The sequence below is a fragment of the Myotis daubentonii genome, chromosome 1, assembly GCF_963259705.1.
Source record: "Myotis daubentonii chromosome 1, mMyoDau2.1, whole genome shotgun sequence".
Taxonomy (NCBI): Eukaryota; Metazoa; Chordata; class Mammalia; order Chiroptera; family Vespertilionidae; genus Myotis; species Myotis daubentonii.
The window spans coordinates 12,305,658-12,321,815 of record NC_081840.1 but is presented as its reverse complement, the minus strand read 5'-3'; positions in this window follow the sequence as shown (position 1 = coordinate 12,321,815).

Here is a 16,158-nt window from a genome sequence, read left to right as displayed (position 1 = left end):
TTTTTTGGTTTTGTGCACTTTTTTAGTTTACATCAATGATATTATATGAAGCATATTCTTCAGGATCTTGGTTTTATTCCCATTTGCATCAATATGAAAAGATCATGAGACTCACCAGAGCCATCTCCTTCCTCTACTTTTAGTCTTTCTCATTCATCTGTCTGCTCTCTAAAGCTTTCAAGTTTTGGGTTATATTTTTTATGTCTTTCAGAATTTAAAATTACTTGCAGAATAAACACTTCAATAGCAGCAACTTAATTATTAACCTGTATTGTGTTTAGTTTTTTGTTTTGTTCATCTTATCTCTGCCCCCAGTTCCTAGCACAGGACTCCTAAAACCATTGTAAATAGGGGTGATAGGACCTTTCATTCTCATATTTAGTTTCTGAGCCTGGTTCCTGACAAGAGCTCCTAATAATCCTCTAATTTCCTAAGTGGTAAGAGCACTAGGGGCATCTCTTGCTCTCATATTTGGTCTTTGACCACAGAAGGGCTCCTAAAGCTCTTTGAGTTTCCTGGCTGATAGGAGTGACTTTTGTTTTAATGAAATGACTTTGGGTGGGTTCCTGCATGGCTCCTGGATCTGGGCTAGTCACCAAAAAAGACCAAGCCAAGATTAAAAGTTTGAAATTTGCAGCCCCACCGCTTCCCTATTCTCTAGAGAGGGGAGAAGGACTAGAAATGGAGTTAATAATTGATCATGCCTATGTGATGGAGCCTCCATAAAATTTCAGTATAATGGGTTTTGAGGGGCTTCCAAGTTGGTAAACACATTCATGTACCAGGGGGTGGTTCACCCCAACTTCAAGGGAACAGAAGCTCCTGCAATCAGGTCCCTCCCAGACCTTGCCCTATGTATCTCTTCATCTGACAGTTTATGCTTGTCCTTTGTGTTCTTTAATAAATAAATAAACATATGCAAGTGTTTCTAAGAGTCATGTGAGTTGTTCTAGAAAATGATCAAATGCAAGGGGAGGAGGTCATGAGAAGCTCCAATTTGTACTCAAGTCAGACAAAAGTTTTGGGTAACCTGGGACCTTCTGCTATGATGGGCATTTGAATTGATAGGTAGTTTCCTGGGACTGAGCCCTTCGCCTATGGGAATCTGATGCTATCGCCAAATAGTGAGTCTTAGAATTGGGTTAAATTATAGAACACTGAGCTGCTGTTGGAGAATTTCTTGGTGAGGGAAAGACCAACCCCACATATCATCTTTATCCAAAATTGTAATCCTACTGAGGAAAAATATCCTGGCATTATTTATCTTTCTTACTTTTAATAGTATCTAAAAAATATTAACAGTAGAAAATTCTTTTTGTAAAATTGTATTCACATGATCAGGGGCATCACACATTCTTCAAGGATGGGAAAGTTATAGTGCCATTTTAGCACTAGTTGAAATTATGAATTTTATATATATATATATATATATATATATATATATATATATATATATATATATATATAAAGCCAGCGACCGGAATGCTGAAATGACTGGAACAACTGGTTATTCAGGCCAGTGAACCAGCCTGATTGGGGAGCAGGGCTGGCCATCTCACAGACCCTCCCCATGGCCGGCCCCATCCCCAGTCAGCCCCTGTGCCCCAATCAGGGGTGGGGCCCACCAGCCAATGGCTCATGGCCCCTCCCCCCAGCCAGCCCAGACCTGATCAGGCCCTGAACAGGGCAGGTGGCCAGCCAACCTTCCGTCATCTACTCCTCCCAACAGGCTTGGCCCCGATCTGCCCTGATTGGGGCCAGGCTGGCTGCACTCCACCCATGCACAAATTCGTGCACTGGGCCTCTAGTATCATCATAATATACTTGACACTCTCCACTAACCATTTGAAAATATAAATGTTAGATTATTTCCAGTAGCTTTTAAGCTAAAATATTGGCAATTAAATAGTCATTGGGGAAAATTTTCATGCAGAAACATATATACAACACTGGCCCACAAAATATAGAATAATCTGGAAAAAATATTGCTGCAAAGTAAGCGCTATAAAGATATTACATTAAACATTTAAACTAGAAATGTTGAGAATTAGAAAAAAAACTTTCAGAATAAATAGAAATTGGCCTCCGGCATTATTTGGGCTAAATTGTCTTCAGAGATGCTGAAATGTTTCTGAAGTCTTCATTCTGTTCATATTTAAATACTGAATGTGAATTTCTCAAAATGTCTCCTTTTACATAAATTTCTAATGGATAATCATGGGTTTTTGAATCCCCATACTGTTCCTTCACAGAATTTCCTTGAAAAGACCCAGATGTGGATGGAAGAGGAGGATTATTGGCAGCCAACAAGAGGCAGTTGGATATCCTAGGCATTTATCTCAAGGACATCATAAATATGAAATGCTCTTTAAAGAAATTATATGCTATAAAAAGTACGCTTTTTATATTTTCTGAGACTCCAAAGTCTGTAATTTCTGCTACAAATTAAAGTATAATAATGGTACCCTTAAAAGTTGAGTTTGGCATTATTAAAATCCATTAACAACTATTAAAAATCAAGGTGAATAAAAAAATTCCGGTGTTCCAAAAGCATTTATTGAGCAGCAATCAGGTTCAGAGAAATGGGTAGCCAAATTATGACATACAGATGTAGCTGATGAGTTATTAACACACCTAAAAAGAACATATTCTAGTCCATATTATTCTAAGTCATGTATTTTTCTAATATATGAAAGCCATTTTTTTCTAATTTACTATTTTACTTGCTGGGCATTAGCCAATCTTTCTCACCACTTCCCCTCTTTTGAGTGTTGTCTTTACTGTTTTCCCAAAATGTGTCGAACAATTTATTATTAATAATACTATTTTCTTTCCCAGATATTTCCTTTCATTAACTAATCCCAACTTGTTACCACATTCTTTTATTCCTAAGTAGCCTATATATTTTTTTTTTCTAAATTCTATCTTGCACTTCTCTCTGAGGCCTAAAGACAAGTATGTGCAGAAAGAATTAGTGCTAGAACTCCCTGGGATTAACCTCCCTCTTTGTTCTTTTGCCAAGGCACTTAGTCGACATGACAAAAATTAAATTCAAAAGAAGGGACTCTAAAGTGCAAATCTATCAGGATGAAATGGTCCTATTTAAATGCAAAGTAAACTATGTAATCATATTTCTATAAATGGTGGGATAAATTCCTCTCCACCACATCCTATCCCACCCACTTATTTTAGAGAGAAAATATAAATCAAAATAACTTAATTGAATCCAGAGCCAATTTCCTGAGTAAAAGAGAGCGAAGACATTAAAAATTATGCAGGAGGATAATTTATAGAAGTACTAATTTCTATATTGTTCTCATTGTCATAGAAACCTTAATGAATTTTTAAAAAATTGTCTCTCCTCCCTTCCTTGGCTGAAAGGACAACCAACCTGTTGTGTTTAAATATCAGGTTCCACATCAGCTACTCTTTTAAGGAATTAGGTTTCAACACCTTTTGAGGTCAGAAACAAGACTTTGCTCAGTTTAGAACAAAAAAGTGACTCTTTATGAAGAAAGATGGCTTCCCAAAGACAAGCAAGGTAATTAATACATTTAAGGGGAAAAGGTCTTTCAACTAGTGCAGATCTATGCACTTATCTAAGAAGTAGGCCCCAGGAGGTTGAATTTTTAGTGCTACAGATTGGAGGCCTTTATCAAAATCTCTGTGTTCAAAGTTTGCACTAAAAAAAAAAAAAAAAAAGAAGAAGAAGAAAGAAGAAGAAGAAAAGAAACCCCATGATTTTAATGGAGAATGATGTCTTTGTATCAAGAGTTAGTAGATCAAAATTGTTGAGCTTGGGTAAACTAAAGATGGTACCCAAATTAATTTGATTTTGCTTTGTTTGTTTATTAACATGACCTTTTCTTTACCTCTGCCTTGTGGAGGAAATATGGAGCTTGCTGCTGCCAGCTACAAAGTGAAACAGAAGAGAGCCAAAGGCACCCAAACCCATCAAAGGGAAGCCATTATTTCTAATGATATGGCCCAAGTCTTGCTCTTTGGGCAATGATAAAATTTTTTCATAAAAATGAGTTTAGATGGAAGAAGGTATGATTAGTGCTTATTTATGGCTTCAAGGCAAATTATTGTTGGATTGTAAATTCTTTCTTTGCCCCTTTAAGGTGTAAATATCTTGCCTATCTCCTGTCAGTTTTGCAACTGAGGAATGTTTCTCTCAAGAGCCTGAAAACCCTTTTTTTTGAAATATAGCTTTATCAGTCATCAAGAATGAAAGAACCCCTGTCTCCCAGTCTCTCTTGGAGGATAGGGGCCTAACCTTTGTCAGGGCCAATTAGCAAGCACAGATGGCCTAATAACATTGATCAATGTCCATTTTAATGTCCATGAGGCTCTTCTAATAGCTCACCCCAGTGCTGAAAAACCCTCCTGACTCAGTGGGATTGAGTTCAATCTCCTCTATTGCAGCGGTCTTGAATAAAGTCTCCCTTACCTGTTTCATTATGTCCAGTACAATTTTTCTTTGACAACTCCTCCCCACTTTCATCAAGCCACAGCGAAAGCAAGAGATACTTCTGGATTTTCATGAGTGAAAGCCAATCTATTTCCTTTTTGCTGAAGCCAGTTAGGGTTGACAGGCTTTGTATTGGCTTCATTTTGTTTGTTTTTGTCTTTTACATGTGCAACACAAGGCATCCAACTAGTAAAGGAACCAGCCGAGCTTCAGTGCATACTTGTATGGAGATCAAAAAGAAAAAAGAGTCAACTTGGATCCTTGTTTATGGGACCACAGCCTGTCCTCCACCATCACCCCACCTAACCTCTCTAGTCAACAAGACAGAAAAACTTGAACTTCATCTGGCTGGTGTCCAGGGTATGTCTCAAGACTGGATGGCCCTAGAGCAGGGGTGGGCAACCCCTAGCACGAGTGCCAAACATGGCACACCAGTAACTTTTGCCAGCACGTGAAACCCTCTCTTATAATCTTTCATTTACAATTTTTTTCTTAACATTGACTTTTTTATTTTTCAGATAAATTCAGTGTAGGTGCATCTTAGACAAATAAATATTTATTTAACATAGCAAGTTATCTTAAAGACCATCGACATGGATTGATGAGAGAGGGGAAGAGCAATTTCTATGCCTCTGCCTTAACTCTCCCTCCCTTCCTAGATCCGACCAGTGTTTTGGTTTCATCCACATACACTTGTGAATCTTTGTTCTCAGTGACGAATTTTGTTAAGTCTCATAATAGGAGTAGCCTGACGGATGAAAGTAGTAGCTCGTGCATATCTCTGAAGGTCACAAAATATAAACCTGATGTAAAATCTCTGTCATCAGTGATGCAGCAGCAAAAGTCCCACTGATAATATCAAACGGAGTCATAAAGTTTTCTGTCGGACTATCAGTGTACATGTATACATTAACAAATAAATGTATTTTTCATCATCATATACTGTGTTTTTGTCGCTTGAATGAATTTTATTATTTCTTCAAGGTTCTTCACATACGTACACCTTAAGAGATATCAAGTAGGCGTAACATATTCTCAAAAAATTAGGGTTGGCACGCAGAAGAATTTTGAGTCAGAGATTTTGCTGGTTTTGACACGCACTCACAAAAAGGTTGCCCACCCCTCCCCTAGAGCAAACCGGAGTGAAATCTCTTTCTGAAGTAAAGTCAGGAGTTTTCCAGCACAGAAGGATTATGCTTCAGCCTGTGAGTCTTGAAGAACAGGGTGGTAATTAGGGTCAGAAAGATCTTTCAAACAGTTCTCAGATTTTAGTGTCTTCCCATGGTACATTCAATTGGAAAGGCCCTGTTTCAACTTTCCCTTGTGTGATTGCACTAAATCTGTGGGAAGGAAATTTACATAGCTTGAATAGCATACACAATCTGGCATGTTCATTTATAGGATTCAGGCAGAAGTGGCTGGCTATTTTTCCTCATTGTTCCTTGGTGGGGAAAAGAGGATTGGACCATAATAGGCCAAGGGTCATGGTCTCAGCATTAAAATTGCTTGTGGCGATCAGCCCATAAGAATTTGGAAAATATCAAAAGATCCATGACCTTGTGCACTATGCTGGAGAGTACCTAAGGATAAAAGCAAGCGTTCTGGTTCCCCCTATGGGCTAACCGACACAGGATGTGAAGTGGGGCTCAGTCCTGAGTTATACATATACAAGTTTGGAGATCTAAGCAAATAAACACAGAAAAAATAAAATCTTGCTGTTCATAATCTTCTTGATGAGATGAATACGTTTGTTTTATTTTGCCATCAAATGAACAGATGTCTTCAGAGCACAAGGAAAAGGGAAAATCTAGTTAGTGGTCTGATGTTGCCTGAAGTTTTATAGTATCCTAGTTAAATTGTAATTTATAAAGCAAGCAATACACTACTTTCTTGTATCCTAGTAAAAAAAATATGCAATACATTCTAATTTAATTACTCCTATTTTTGGTGATGCTCTCTAAGTCTTTAAATGCATTGTAGAAGCATATTTTTTCAGATTAAAAATGATGACTAGTGTATGAAAAAGTAAGTAACCTTCCCCACTTTGTCCCCCTCAAAAAAGCACCTCCTACTGCTCTTTTAAATATAGCTTTAAATTAGCCACCAGCAAAACATGTCACTGAAGTTTAAACTAAAATGTAAAAAGCAGGCCTAAGAATGCTCATATTTAATTATGGCTCCACGTAATTAAGTGTGGCAATCTGGTGATAAAACCTTTAAGTAATGACTCATAAAGAGATAAAAATGGAGCATGTGTTTAATCAGTTCGAAGCCTTCCTCAGAAGCTGGCATCGCTCAGGTGCTAATGAGACACCTGTTGCTGGGGACACCAGAGGGAGCGTGCGAATCAAGTTGGTACAGAAAGACGCAGACTCACTGTTGCTGAAGGCAGGTGGCTCTGCCAAGATGACTGTCTGGAGGATTAAGCCCTGAAAGTTATTTAAATAAAAGCAACCAATTCTGCATATTTTAAATAGAATAAAAGAGGAAAGAAAAAAAAGATTTTTTTTTCCTCCCCTTCAATGACAAATTGTGGAACAAGCTTTTAAGTTTTAGGTCATAATGTATGTAAGTCTTCAGTGGCTAATAAATGTAAAATTCCTTTTCTTCCTTATTTTTCATACAGTTGTGTTATGTGCATTCAAGAAACATTATTTGCATTGTGAATTCATGTTTCACTTTCTTCTGCAATTGTAAGGGGTTATTTTTCCTATCTTCAAAAAAATGAATTGGGAGTTATTTTTCACATGGTACGATAATAGAAAAAAATAAACTTGCATTCTGTCTTTGTGCGCATGGACTGGGCTCTTTTTCTGGCTGGCTGTCAATTCACATGTTAAGAGATATGACCTTGTGTGTTTCTTCCATTCCAGCAAGGAGAAATTGGGGCATTCATATCTGGGTTTCTGTGGAACCTTAACAATGTATTAGAATTTGACAAGCCTAATGGCCCAGTGATGAGAAATGAAGAGAAGGCTCTTACTCCTGAAAAGTGGAGGGTATCATTGCCAGCACTTTACTCCCTGCAGGGCTTTAGACTTGTCACAGAACAACCTCTTTCACTCTCACAATTATTCTCGGTGGCCTATTCAACCTTTGGCTATAAGCGGAAACCACCCCCGAGGAACTATTGGCACTGAGTTTAAATAAACACATGCTATATTAAAACCGGTTTTAACAACATCTCAGAAGGATGCCTAGCAATTTCTCCAAATGGAAATTGTTCATAGGCTTCATGGAGCATCAGAACTTTGGGGAGTTTGAAGTTAGAGCAAAAGATATGGGCTTTTATTAAACACTAGGGGCCCAGTGCATGAATTTGTGCACCTTGAAAGAAACTGTTGGCCACGAGGCTGCAGTGGGCACAGGGGTGTGTCTCTGCCCATCCTCTGCACCCCTGCCCAGACCTTCCCACTGTGGCCCCCAGCCCCCTGTCTGCCAGCAGCCCCACTCCCATGGCCACCACTCCCATGTGCTGACTGCACTGGCCCCACTTGCACCCACTGACTGTGTGGAGTGATTGGGGCTAGCACCAGCAGCGGGTGCCAGCAGGGCTGGCGCTGTCAGTGGGTGCGAGTGGCAGCTGCTTCCCTGATTGCCCCTCAGAAGCAGGGGGTGGAGAAGCCCTCAGGGGCGATCAGGTGGCTCCCGCACCAGCTGCAGGTGCAAGAGGGGCCTTCGCTGGCAGCCGGTGTGAGCGGTGGCTGCTGGCCCCAATCATCCCTCAGATGCAGGGGGAGAGGGAGAAGCCCTGAGGGGTGATCAGGGCCAGCAGCCACCGCTGGCACCTGCTGTTGGCACTGAGTGATCAGGTGTGAGCAACGGGCAGGACTGCGGCATGCAGGAGCAAAGAATTTTCAGTAACCACCAGAGGCTCACCCCAATGACAGCGGCCAGCACCCCATCTTGGTCTGATGCCCCCACTCACCTGCTCCACCATCCCACCGCAGCTGACATGTTCCGTGTGTGGCCCCTGGTTGTCAGCACACATCATAGTGACTGATTGTTTGGTTGTTCGGTTGTTCTGCTGTTCGGTCTATTTGCATATTAGGGTTTTATATATATAGTAGATATGTAGAGGGGGCAAAACAAGCGATTAATACTCTTTTTGAGACAAGACAAATATAGGGAAATATTTAAAAGGAAGAATAGTGATTGAAAAATGACACAGGCTAGCTATGAATCAGAGTAGTGACAATACCTGTAATAATTCCACATTGAGCATTTGCCACACAAATTTGGCTGGAACAAACTGGCATGTGTCATATCTCAGCTTGAACAGCTCAAGCAACTTCAACGAAGAATGCTTCTTCTAAACATGGTACCTCGTTGGCCAAAATAAATGGGACAGTGTTCAATGTCACATGTGATGTTCCCATCTCCCAAGACCCCCCAAACCAAGGAGAGATTATTAATGACTGAAAAGTAATTTATTATCAGATAGATTTATCTGCAATCAATAAATCTCCTGATTAATCTACCTATTTAATTTTGATTCTCTAGGTATGCATTGCTTTATGAAAAAATTTTAAATGCCCACATTACAAAAATGCCAATGAATGAAGGTCTTAGTGTGTGTTTAAACCTTGGAAACAACTTAATATCAGAAAATATTAAATCTATACTCTCTAAATAACTTACTTTTATACTCCATGCAAGAAATGTTTTGGGCTTATATACAATTTTGTAAAAATTTACATTAAACATTTTACATAAAATTTTTAGAAAAACATAAATTGTGTGAAGTAACATCCACTTAGAAATCTCCTGTTAAACCGTTTATGTTGTTTTATGTCTTATACGTTTACATTAATATTATACTTTTGCATAAATTGCATTTTTATGTCAATAGATTTTATTTCTACAAGAGAACTCCATGGGTTGCTCTTAGCAACTGACTTCTTTCTGCCAATGACATCTTAAGTACAGCAGCATAATTTATGTAAAACAGTGCTATCTGAAATAGTCAGTAGCAGCAGACCTTTGTGGGAAGTCCCAGGGAAGAGGAAGCAGGAAAAGATGGAGTGCCTGCCTCTTCCGGGGGTGTGTGTGGGGGGGTTGACTCTAGATTTTTGGTGTCAGAAATTTCACAAATTAGGAATTCTGGAATTAAGTATAGGACTATAATCAATAACTTGATTTTAAAAGCATAGGTATATTTGGGAATGGCTGTCAAATTTGAATACCGTCTCACAGGGTGGTTTCCAGCAGCCGGCCTGGCTTTGATTGCTGAGGGCTGACCTGCCTCTGTCTGAAGTTGCTCTAGGCTAGAGATAAGCCACCAAGTGTCATGTGACAGTGCCACTCATTGCAAATGCTGTTGGGGGGACTGCGACCTTCTGCTATAGAGGGCATCTGTGGAAAGGAGGGTCCCTTAAAGATGGAAGGCAATCTTTAGGGTTATGTTGAGAGGAGCATGGTTGTTGAAATAATGGCTTCTACTGTGTTTATTTTTTCACGCATCCCAGATTTTTATATCGCAGGTTATGATTTATACTTTTTCAAAGACTGGTTGTGTAGTCTGTCACTTTCTTGCTGCAGGTGCAGATTCTTGCTCAGGCACTCCCTCTCCATAGGTAAAGTGTTAAAGTATGTATTTTAATAGACTTTTGGGCTACACTTAAAACAATAGAGGTTTAATCTTTCTCATTAAAGTCTTACACATTTACATTACTGTTACATTGTCCTTAAATCAGTTGTTTTGTATACTCTAGCTCATAATCATTGACATAAACTATTGTTGCTAAACATAACTGTTTCTATTAGAAATGTATGTGATCAATTTTTCTTCTTTTTCCATTCCTTCTCATGAAAATTATTATTTTTCCATTGATCCTCATGATTTATATTGATTTGGTAAAATTTTGTTTGTCTTTTCAAACATGAAAAAACCCAATAACCCCATTTACCAAATATAATTATACTGAAAATGCTATAGCGAAGGTCCAAAAACCTGTTTCTCAAATTTTGGAAAAAGTTTCAAATCTTGCTTCTAACACCGTATTGCTATAAACAGAAACAGCATATATCAATATATCTTATCATTTCATTATTTTTAATAAGTAACTAAGTTATAAATTGTGAATTTTTCCCAGACTATTAATTTTGAAATGGCTAATCTAGCCTATTATGTGTGCACTGCAAGCTAAGCTATTTGTAATTCTTAATTCATTTTGTCCACTTGATGTAAATAATTATAAAATGTAAACTTTATTTGGATCCTCTAGTTATTACTTTGGAGTCAGCCATTAATAGCTGGCCCCTACCTAGATTTTAAAATTATTCATGAATTATTGGAGAAATAGAGCTAAGGAAGTGAACACATCATTATGCATATCTTTTGAGTTCCTCCCTTTCCTTTGTCTTCATTTTATTAAAGACAAAATGCAAATATTATTATGGATCAATGATATGACTGAGAAGATACTTCCTGCACTTTATATAATTCTTTTATAATTCAAAACACTGTTTATTCATGCTTACTCTTTGAATGTCTTGGCTTTTTTTGTTGGTTGGTTATAAATGAGAATCATTGTTTAGTACTGTAACTGATCTAATTAAGCTCCTCTTCTCCAACAATGTTGCTTCACAAAATTAAGTGCTTAGTCAACTAACGTTTTGGCTACTTGACATTTAAACAGCAAACCTAAGATTTGAATTCAAATTAGAGTTGGCACGTGAATGGATTTTCTTCCTCTGAAAAATAAAAGGCAATCACTCAGTGATCATTACTTTGAGCCTGGTAAACAGGCTTCCATTCCTAGTCCACCCACCACATGTTTAGAGTTACTTATTAGAGCATTTAATTATTTGTATTAATGTAATGTTTACATGTTAGACAAAGTGAGTTATTGCATTTTAGTCACTTAAAACACCTCCAGGTGCTTGCAATTATAGTTATTCAACTACAAAGGCTGTCTTCCTTTCTTTATTAATAACTATATATCACAATCTTTAAATTCTATTATTTAAGGTATATAATAAGAATGTATGTGAAAATTTGCATATATATTCATATATAATATATATATATGTAGATTTACTAACATTTTGAATGGAAAGATAGCTCATTTATTTTTTATTAATGAGGTAACTTATAATATTGTGAATTTTCTGGGAATGTAACTGCTCACTGGCCAAGACAGGACTAAGATATTTTTTCATGACTCTGGATAATAATTTAAAATTTAAAAATATGTTACCCTTAATATATATGTGAGCTTAGGGGAAGAATGTGAAATTGTGTGTGCATGTAGATGTGTGTTTTATAAGTGTGTGCCTTGTGTGTGACTTTGTGTGCAATAGACAGAATGATGGGAAATTAAGGCTATCACAGAATTGAATGTTAATGGGGATTTTTGTTTAAGGTATTATATTATACTTAAAATTTTTTTTGTACACTTTAAAAAATGATTTGGGGAAGTGGAAGATTCAATATTTGTTCTCAATCATTAACACACAGAATGTGCAATCTATTGCACATCACTATTGAATAACTGAATGGGACGAGGAAGAGAAAGGCATTCCTGGCTGAAAAAAACATGAAGATGAGGGTTTGGAGAATAGTGAATTCTTGCCTCTTACTAATGTATGAGGATGGGAAAAGGTTGTGAAGGAAAATGAAGCTGGAATAGCAGGTAAATTTAGTCCAGATCCCTGCACACCATTAATTTCCATTCTTGTTGTACTCAAGAACACTGAGAAAGAAAATGCCTTCTTCTGGGTCTTAGAAAAAGAATACTGTTTGTACAGTAATAAACAAAATCCATAACTATATTTGTGACTGCTTTCCTCCCTTATCCTAATCTCCTTTCTTCTATGTCACCACTTTTAAATTTTCTTTTTATTTTCACATTCTTCTTAACAAACAAAGAGAAAAAATTACTTATATTTGTACCCTTTGGAACTCCTGATCCAAGCAGCCAAGTATTTGTATAAAACTGGGTCTGAAGCAAAACTGAAAGATAAGAGAGAGGAAACATTCTGATCAAATCTATTGCTTCAGCACACTTCTCTTCAATCTCCTTCTCCCCTTCCCCACTCTCTCACACTCCACCTTCCACCAGGCCCTCTCATTCTTCATCACATTCTCCCCAATTTGCTCCTTCCAACCTCAGCTGAAAAACCTTTCATCTCTCCTCCCTTCTTCCAGCTGGATCCCGCTTAGGCCAATTTAACCTGCCTCTTGACCTTCAACTTTCCCTCTGTGGTCTCCGCTCATTCATCTGCCTATCCTGCATTTCTCCATCATAAACGTCCAAGAACTTCTCAGGTAAGGAGCAGACTATCCTTAAAGGGCTGGAAAATTGAGAAGAGAGAATATTCTCCAGATCTGGCTTTGGGAGGAGGAGAGCTGAGAATATTTATACTCAAATTAGATTTAATATTATGGTGGTTTAGTTAAAAGAAATCTCTTGTTTCTCCCAAGACTTATTTCTGCCTTTATGGCCCTCCTTTTTCTACTTGAAATAACATGAGTCTGGAAAAATACTGATATTTACATTTTTGCCAAGACACTGATGGGTTAGTTAGGATAGAACTAGTGAAAAAGCAAAAAAAACAACAACAACAACACCTTCACTGAGTTACAAAACTGCTTGAGTTGTTGCTATATTTGTTATATTTAAAGTGTGAAGGGATTCTTGGTTACTATTTAAAAAAAAAAACAGAATTACTCAAACTAGTGTTAATATAAGCATCCACATCTGTGATTGTGATATTTCTCATAAGCTGAGAAAAGTTGGGCCTTATGTGTAATTGAATGAGCGTCTAGAGACTTATATAGGTGATGGCTTCATAAAGTGGTTTGGATGATGACTCAGGTGGAATGCTGCCTCCAATTTCAGGCCCATTATGGCTCAGGGGCAATGATAATGTGCACATAAAAGCTGCAGATTGGTCCAGAATGGGTACTATAAAGAGAGGCTTGTCCTAATCATGTCACCATTTTGTGTCTGCTGGCTTGGATTAGAGCCTAGATGTTCAAAGGCAAGACTATAAATGGAAAATATTGAAAAGAATGCTATCATAAGCCAGAGAGATCTTTTAAAAATTATAATTAGATCACCCTAATTTCCCAAAGGAAAAGCCTTCAATGGCTTCCTACACATTTAAGAACATATTCTTCAACCTGGATTGAAAGGCTCTGCATGATTTTGCTTCTGTCTCCCTCTTGAGGACCATCTCCGCCAGGTCTCACTCTTCACCTTCCAGATCCTCACAGCCTTCTATTTGGTCCTAGTGACTGCCAGCTCCTTCCTCCTTTATGACCCTGTGCTGCATTCCCTCTGCCTGGATGGTCTTCCCATGGGTGGTGGGTTTTGTCATTAGGATTTCGTCAGCTATTTTTAACATTGGTTAAGCAGTGACCATTGTCAAGCCTATTCTTTCTTTCTTTCTTTTTTTTAATGTCAAGCAGTTTGTTATTTGTTGATTCTCTCTCTCTCTCTCTCTCTCTCTCTCTCTCTCTCTCTCTCTCTCACACACACACCCACACACACACACACACACACACACACACACACAAATCTGTTTCTCCCATCTCTGAATCTATCAGACTCATGATCTAAACATAGAGACAATCTATCTTCCAGGCCTACATGCCCTTTTCATTTTTGAGTGAGTCTGGGAGTTAAAACTGATCACAGAAGGCAGTCAACATTTTTAATGTGCCTTAAACTCTAAGTAGAACTTCCGAGCAACATCGCTTTCTCTTGTTCACCCTGGAACACCGCAACAAAGCTGTGCCAACAAATGAATCCCTTGGACAGAGCCTGACATTTGTTTCTAAGCCAATTTCTTCTCAGTATTTCAAACGCACACTGCACAGATGCCCTGACCTAAACTAGCCAGACTGAGGGTCTGACCCAGAGACGGTTTAATCCTTACAGGCTCCTGCAGGTGTTTGTTGGGTGTTTCTTCTAATCTCTGTGATAACCACGACAGCTCATTTTCTCCCACTGAGAGAGCATCTGGTTATTTGTCTAAGAGAAGAAGCTAAGGCAATTAGCATCTGGTCTCATTTTAAATCTTCTTTCATCTGAATTTTCAGGGATGCATAGGCATGCATATAGGCAGAATGAAACAAAGTTGAAGATCAAACGCTAATTAAAATCAATGAGCATAGCAGGATGAAATGCCATTTGATATCATGGCTAATTTTCATGTTGTTCCATTAATAAATAGATGTTCTATATTATGCAATAGACCTGGTAGAGGATGAAACACACAAATATATCTATAATTTTTAATTGATAAAGTCACTATTCAGAAGCTATAGGAGAAAAAAGATAAAAAGATCATTTATAATTTCCTTTCTAAACCATACATTTCTAACATTTTGGCATTTTCCCACCAGTATTTTTAATTCAGCAAATTAAAAAAATAAGTTTCACCTTTCAAATATATTTTATGAGTTTCTTTTTTAATTTAACATTACATATTGTTTTATAGCCTCATTTTTGTAAAAGAGATTCACTGCCACTTTTGAAAATGTTAGTATTTCATCAAGTAAGTTAGTTTGTTCAGTCATTCTGTTGAGATTGCCTTATATGTGAGTTGTTTTCAATTTTTCACTGGTCTGGCTTCTTTATTAAATTTTATAATTACCAATTAAATGTAAGTGTACAATGAATATTAACTCTAAGAGAACATACTCATATAGACTTTTTAAATTAGTTTGAAATTCTGTGAATCAGTGGTCCTTGACATTTGAGTAGTGACTACTTCGCTTCAAAATGTCAATCAAAATGGTCTGACACCAAAATGCCATTTTACAGAAGTATGTACACAGGGAGGAAAGACAGTTTTGGAAACAAGATTACTATTTCCACTCCTTTAGAAATATAAAAAGATTCACTTTGCATGTCTCTTCTATGTTGAATAAATCTTGAGAAATCTGATGAATTGTACCTTTAAAAATATTTCTGGTTATGGAAGATAAAATGATCAATGGGTTGAAGTATTGCTAGTGCTTACTTCTCCCCACGGACAAATAGAGTTACAATGTGGGTGACTTTTAGCTAAGGGTGTTTTCAGTTTCCTAATTGAATTCATTGTGAACATTTTATGAAAGTTTCACTGAAGAAAAATCTACAGTTTCGGGGTTTCTAGAAATACTAGATTCTGAAGCAGTCTTAGATGCATGTTTTCTGTTTGTAGTGATCTACTAAAACTGAGGAGAGGTGTCCCCTTAGAAAGCTTGTTTCCCATAGTACACACCTTCACGTATGTCCTTTATGCTTTTCATTGAGTTCAAGACCTTTGATAAATTCCACAGTCCCAATATTACAAAAGAGGAAACTGAGGTACAGGAAAATTAATGACTTGACTAGTTAAATAGTCAGCCATCAGCCCAGCTGGCATGGCTCGGTGGTTGAGCATCCACCTATGAACCAGGAGGTCCATGCTTTGATTCTCGTTCAGGGCACATGCCCAGTTTATGGACTTGATCCCCAATGTGGGGGCATGCAGGAGGCAGCCGAGCAGTGATTCTCTCTTATCATTGATGTTTCTATCTCTAGCTCTCTCTCTCCCTTTTTCTCTGAAATCAATAAAAATATTTTTTTAAAAAAATAGTTAACCATTGGAAAAAACAGGATATTTCAATTTCAAAAATCTCCCAATTTAAATATTTATCAATTTAAAACTGGATTACCCATGCATACAATGCTTTATTTCAAATG